Here is a 6,030-nt window from a genome sequence, read left to right on the forward strand (position 1 = left end):
GCTTCCTTTATTCCTATTCCGCTTCTATTCCTCTGCCCAACCATTTATTTGCTTGTAATGGCATTTTTCTCTCCTGTTCGCATACAATGTTGCAAATGCGACTCTTAAATCTATGCAGGCCGTCAACACTAAGCCATTAGGCTAGCTCAATCACCCACACTGGCTGACTGACTGACTGACTAACTGACTAACCGAGCAACTGACTGACTGACTAACTGACTGGCTGAGTATTCAGTGCCCTGAGCCTGCATAAGACCATAGCTCAACACCCGCCTGTGGCTACAAACATAAAAAGTAAATAAATATCTACTCTATGCTGAATTTTGAATACACTAGTTCAAATTGTGAAGAGTTTATTTTTGTTATTAATATTATTATTACAATTTTTTTTTTTTATTTAATATTATACTTTTACATCTCATTTAGTCTAATTTACATTTAATCATTATTATTTATTTATTATTATTATTATTTTTTTCATAAAAAATTTGGTAATTTTATTGCTCAATCTACTTTACAAAGTAAAAATCTGCATAATATTTAAATGACTTTCTAAGCAACAGGAATCTGAAATGTAGAAGGTGAAGCTAGATGAAAACTTTTTCTGTCAATTATACCTTCAAAAATATTTAAGTCTTATGATAATCTTTATATGTTATATTTAAAAATGCTGAAGCTGTAGGTAAGTTATTCATAAACAATATAGCTAAAAAGAGAAAAACTGAAAAAAAAAAAAACTTTCCAGTCGGTTTCTTCCAATTCTTATATATGTATAAGCGATTTCTTGACCTATTTCCACAACAGAAGCGTTATACCCCATCACTGAAGGGCATAAAATTATTATGTCAATGGATAAAAGTCAAAGTGAAAACGACAATGACAGCGGCAACAAACAGCGCACGAGCAAATGTCGCGGGTTCAATTGAGCAGCCGCTGCCGCTGCCACTGCCTCTGCCTCTGCCTCTGCCGCTGCCAGCATCCTAAACATCCATTTAGCCAGTCATAGAGATCCAAGCAGCCATTCATTCATCCATCCATCGAAACCAGCATTGACAGTGTTTATTTTATTGATGTCGCTGGTTTGTGCAGCTCTGTGGATGCTGCCACAACAAAGTCATCACACATTCGTTGTTGTTGTTATTGTTGTTGTTGCTTTACGAGCTAGCGAAGCGGCTATAATTGTGCATTCGCATTCACAATCACATTCACATTCACATTGGGCATGACAGTCACAGTTCCGAGACCATAATAAAGAATCCTATGCCGCTGCTGCTCCTGCCGCTGCTGCTCCTGCTCCTGCTGCTGTTCCTGCGGCTGTTGTGATGCGCTGCTCCTTGGCAGCGTCATTTGCAAGTGATTTATGGGGCTTTGTGGGGTTTATGGCGAGCCGGAGCCTTGAATTGAGCACAAGTTGCAAGACTCGAACACTTGATTAGCTGCTATGATTGAGCGCTTATTGCTAAATTGAAAGCTATATTCAATATATTGAAAATAGAAATAGAAAAGTGCACGAACTATGAGCACTGATAAAACCTCCTGGAGAGCTCATATTTCACGATGAGTGAAAGCGCAATCAACTGGCCGTCTATTACATATGTACGTGCCAGCCCCTAGCGTAAAATTGTCTTTTTTTTTTTTTTTTTTTTTTTTTAGAAATTAATTTCAAGTTGAATTGAGCAATTATTAAATATAAACTGAATGCTGAGACAAAGTTCAACATCTGCATATATCTATTCATACATATTTCGATATTTTATGCATTGTTATGCTCTACCAAGTATTTCAAGCTGTTTTCAACTGCAATCTATTATAATCTAACTAACTGCTGCCAGACACAGACGCTGCTGGGTGCTGCCACTCACAAAACACTCCGCAAACATCATTTGTGTAAGCCCACAAAACGAGTGCTCACACACACACACACACACACACACACACACACACACACACACACACAGACACGCCCATGTACACACTTACACTAACACACAAATGACAGGCCAAAAAATATTATGGATATAAATATTTTCAAAACTAACACATGCAATCCTCTGCAATTTTCACACTGCAGCGGGTGTCAGGGGCGAGGTGAAGTGGCGGCCAACAAAACATGTTCAGAGCTGAATGTTCAACCTTATAGAACCCAATTCCCCACCACCCACTAGTCACAAAAAAAGGCACTCAAACACCAACCCCAAGCCAAAGCAGCTGTCAGCACAAACAGTTGCAGACACACATATAAAGATTATACGTTGGGATTTTATTTGTATACCCTATAGGGGGTTGACGCTGATATATAGGGTATGTCTTTGGATTTTGAAAAATTAGAAAAAAAAAAACAAATGGAAAGAGAGATGTAGAGAGTGAGAGAGAGAGAGGTAGATAGATATATAGAGTTAGCTAGCTAGATAGATAGATAGATAAAGAGAGATAGATAATACAGAAAGAGAGCGAGCTAGATAGATAGATAGGGAGAGAGATAGAGAGATACTGAGTGAGGGAGGGTGGGAGCGAGAGAAAAAGAAAGAATGAGAGTTAGTGAAAAAGACAGCGAGAAAGATCGATTGGTTAAAAATTTTATTGTTATATTTTTTTAATTTTAATCTATACATCTCTAATTTCATATGTGCACAAAATATAAAAAATTGTAAAAAAAAAGTTTTTAAAATATACATTCTTACTTTTTCAAAGATCCTAGACCTAAAGCTTAATTGGAATACCTACAAATCCTGGTTTAATGGTCTCAGATATGGCGAGTACGCATTTGAAAGAGAGTTTCCAGATTATTGATTTCAAGTTATCAATCTCAATGTACTGACAGTATATTACAGTATATATATATATATTAAGCGATGACGTGGCATCTTCTAGTCTAATTTCAATTCACCTACACAAAGCAAGAGTTTTTTTTATGATAGTTTTTACAGTTACCTAAATTGTCTGCACACTCTATACATTTTGCTTGCTAAACTATAAATACATACATATTACATATATAAACATATATATGCAAGTTTTTGTTTTGAAACATTGTAATTTTATTGCAGCTAGAGCTAAAAACATTTGGTCTTTAGTTAAATTCTGTGTGTTTTACTAGGCAATTTCTTTGCGGGATGTCAGATTCATTGAACTGAATTGGTTTGGCATGTGTTTTGGGCCCATGTTTCGGCTGTGACAATTGTAATTTGTATTTGAAAGCCATTTATATTGCAATAAATCTACTTACAACAAGCTTGATCTATTGCCATTGCCACTTGCATTAGTCAGACGACATAAATTGTGCTTAGCTCAGTTGAAAGCATCTTAAAATCTCTTTAGTTTACTTTTTGGTTTTATATGATTATCGCTTTTGATTTTATTGGTCGTGAAAATATATATTGAGTTTGTCCACGGCATCTGCAGGGGATGTGCATGTGTTTTACGTCTCCTTATTTAAGGCTCTTATGACGGTTGGCATTCAATTAGAATTGCGTAAATCAAATTCAATATAGCTAAACGGTATTAGAGTCAGTTAATCATAGCACATAAATCTTAATATTGTTTGCTTTTCAGTTTCATTTTTGTTGGTGTTGTTGTTGACACAGTCTCGGAGAGGTCTTAAAGTATCGACTTTGTCAAGCCAAGGAGCCAAGTAAACAGTAGTCGAGCAAAAAACTTTGGCATATTTCAAGGCGCGACAGTTTTTTGTTGTTTGCTTGACAATATCCTAGAATATTTATTAGGCTGGGCATATTAGTTTGCAGTATCGTATGTGTATGGAAATAAGAAGAGGATAGATGACATCAGCATGCAAGTCATGAGATGCTTCATAAGAAATGTGTAGAGCAGAGTAGACGACAGATTTGTGGAGATGAGCGGTGAGAGGGTATGAGAAAAGACAAACATGATGTGAGAAGAGATTAATGAGAAAGAAAAGAGAGACAGAAGGTATGTGAGAAATTGAGAGTAAAGCAAGAGACAGTCAGAAAGGATGACTGAAAACGTGAGCAATAGGGATAATAAAAAGAAGAGAATATAAAAAAAGAGATCTGCAAAAGTTATTAGAAATATTATATAAATGTAAAATAGAAAGATAAATTTATTAAAATAAAATGAACATTAAAGAAGTTTTTGTTTATTAAATTTTATTGCAATTCAAATGTTAAAAATATTATCTGTATATATATTATTTATTTATTTAAAAATCTTATAGGATATCGTCTAGTTAAATATTTTGTTTTCCATTTTCTTGCTTTTTTTTGGTCTTAACTTATTTCTATTGTTTTGTGTTTGTTGGCTTTTCAGCATTTTTATTTGTTTTTCCTTCGTGTTTCTTTTTTCTTCTATTTTTATATTCACTCGCTAAACTGCTGGAAAATAGCAAATTTATGTTAATTTTGTTCGTTTGACATTATTGTAAATGATGAGCACAAAAAGGAAATTAAATGCCATAAAAAGTGAAAGTTGACAAAAGAAATGCAAAGACTTCTGCAAATGATATGCAGCAGCAAAGAGAGTAAATATATAAAAAATAAATAAATATATGTATTTATTTTTAGTCTACTGCACTCACAAGTAGAATATATCTTCATTCCTTCTTCAATTCGGCAAAGCTGGCTGCTTAAACACTTTTATTTTCAGCTGCTGCTGAAATTCAATTTTAGTAAATCTGGTCTGGGTCAGAAAAGCCAAAAGCCTTTATACAAATCTACTTAACGAAGTGATTTACAAGTGACCCAAAGTAGCACACACACATGCACACACACACACACACATATACACATATATTATCTGGTGTAATAAGATTTTTACAACATTTTTGTTGCTGCTGTTTGAGTCGAGTATTGGTTGCCCACATATCATTTCTCATGCAGTTGGGCAGCAGTCGCATTCACAGTCTTATCTTATACGAGCACAACGCACACACACACACACACACTCGGGTATATCGAATCAACACAGCATTTGATAGATGTTCCCACTGTAAAAATGTGACGCATTTACATTTTCTTTCATTTGTATTTCGATTTTTGTTTAGCTTTTTTTTTTATGTTTTGGGACAGGTCTCAAAAAGTTGGTTTGCTTATTTATTCTTATTCACAACTATCAGAGACTTTCTCTCACTATCTCTTTTTTTCCATTCGCTGTCCCTCTATTTATTTTATATAAATGCTGCTCCTACTCGCTCTCATACCTTCTGCTGTTGAATTCCTCAAATTGAATTGAATGAAATCGAGCGCAGTTGGCCGCTGATAAAAGTGCAAGAGTAAATTCCATATGCAGAGTGCAAATATTTGCTCAACAATTTGGTTTTGGTTTCTGTTGTTTCCTTCGCTCTTTCCCTACGCTCACTGAATGCCAATCATTACGTGCAGCACACGGTCAGGGGCCAATCAAATATTAATAAATGACTCGCTGTTTATTCCATTGCGGTTTAAGTGACTGTAAATTCGAGCTATTAATCAGATTATGGCCTTTCATTATCTGCCATATCAACAATCTGACTTATGGGCTATTTGCCATGCAGTTTATTGTACAGGCTTACGTCGGACTGCCATTTTTCTGCTTCACCAGATAAATTTTCATGAAAACTTGCACGCAAGCATTTTCGATCGGTTGAATTTTATATACGTAATTGCTGATTCGCCTTTTGTGAATCATTAATATTATATATAATTATAGATAAATATTTTAGGGTTCATCACTATTTTATATCCGTTTCTAGCAATTTTGTTCGTTAAATGCAATGGGGCTTCTTTTGTCGCCAGGAATACTTATATAGAATAATATATGAGATTAAATATACCACATATATAAATAAATTTAGGAATATGTATGTATATATCAATAAATTTTTATTTTAGTTATATATCAAGGAATTAAGTATATATCAAGTATAGCTAACTTTTTCTTCTTTTTCTTTCTACTATATATTTTTTTTTTTACATGCTAAATTATATATATGTATCTAGTATTATTATACATATATTATTATATATTATTATATATATTTATATAAAAGACATTGAACTTTAGTTATTGACACATATT

This window comes from Drosophila mojavensis, unplaced genomic scaffold (genome assembly GCF_018153725.1).
Source record: "Drosophila mojavensis isolate 15081-1352.22 unplaced genomic scaffold, ASM1815372v1 contig_36, whole genome shotgun sequence".
NCBI classification, from domain to species: Eukaryota; Metazoa; Arthropoda; class Insecta; order Diptera; family Drosophilidae; genus Drosophila; species Drosophila mojavensis.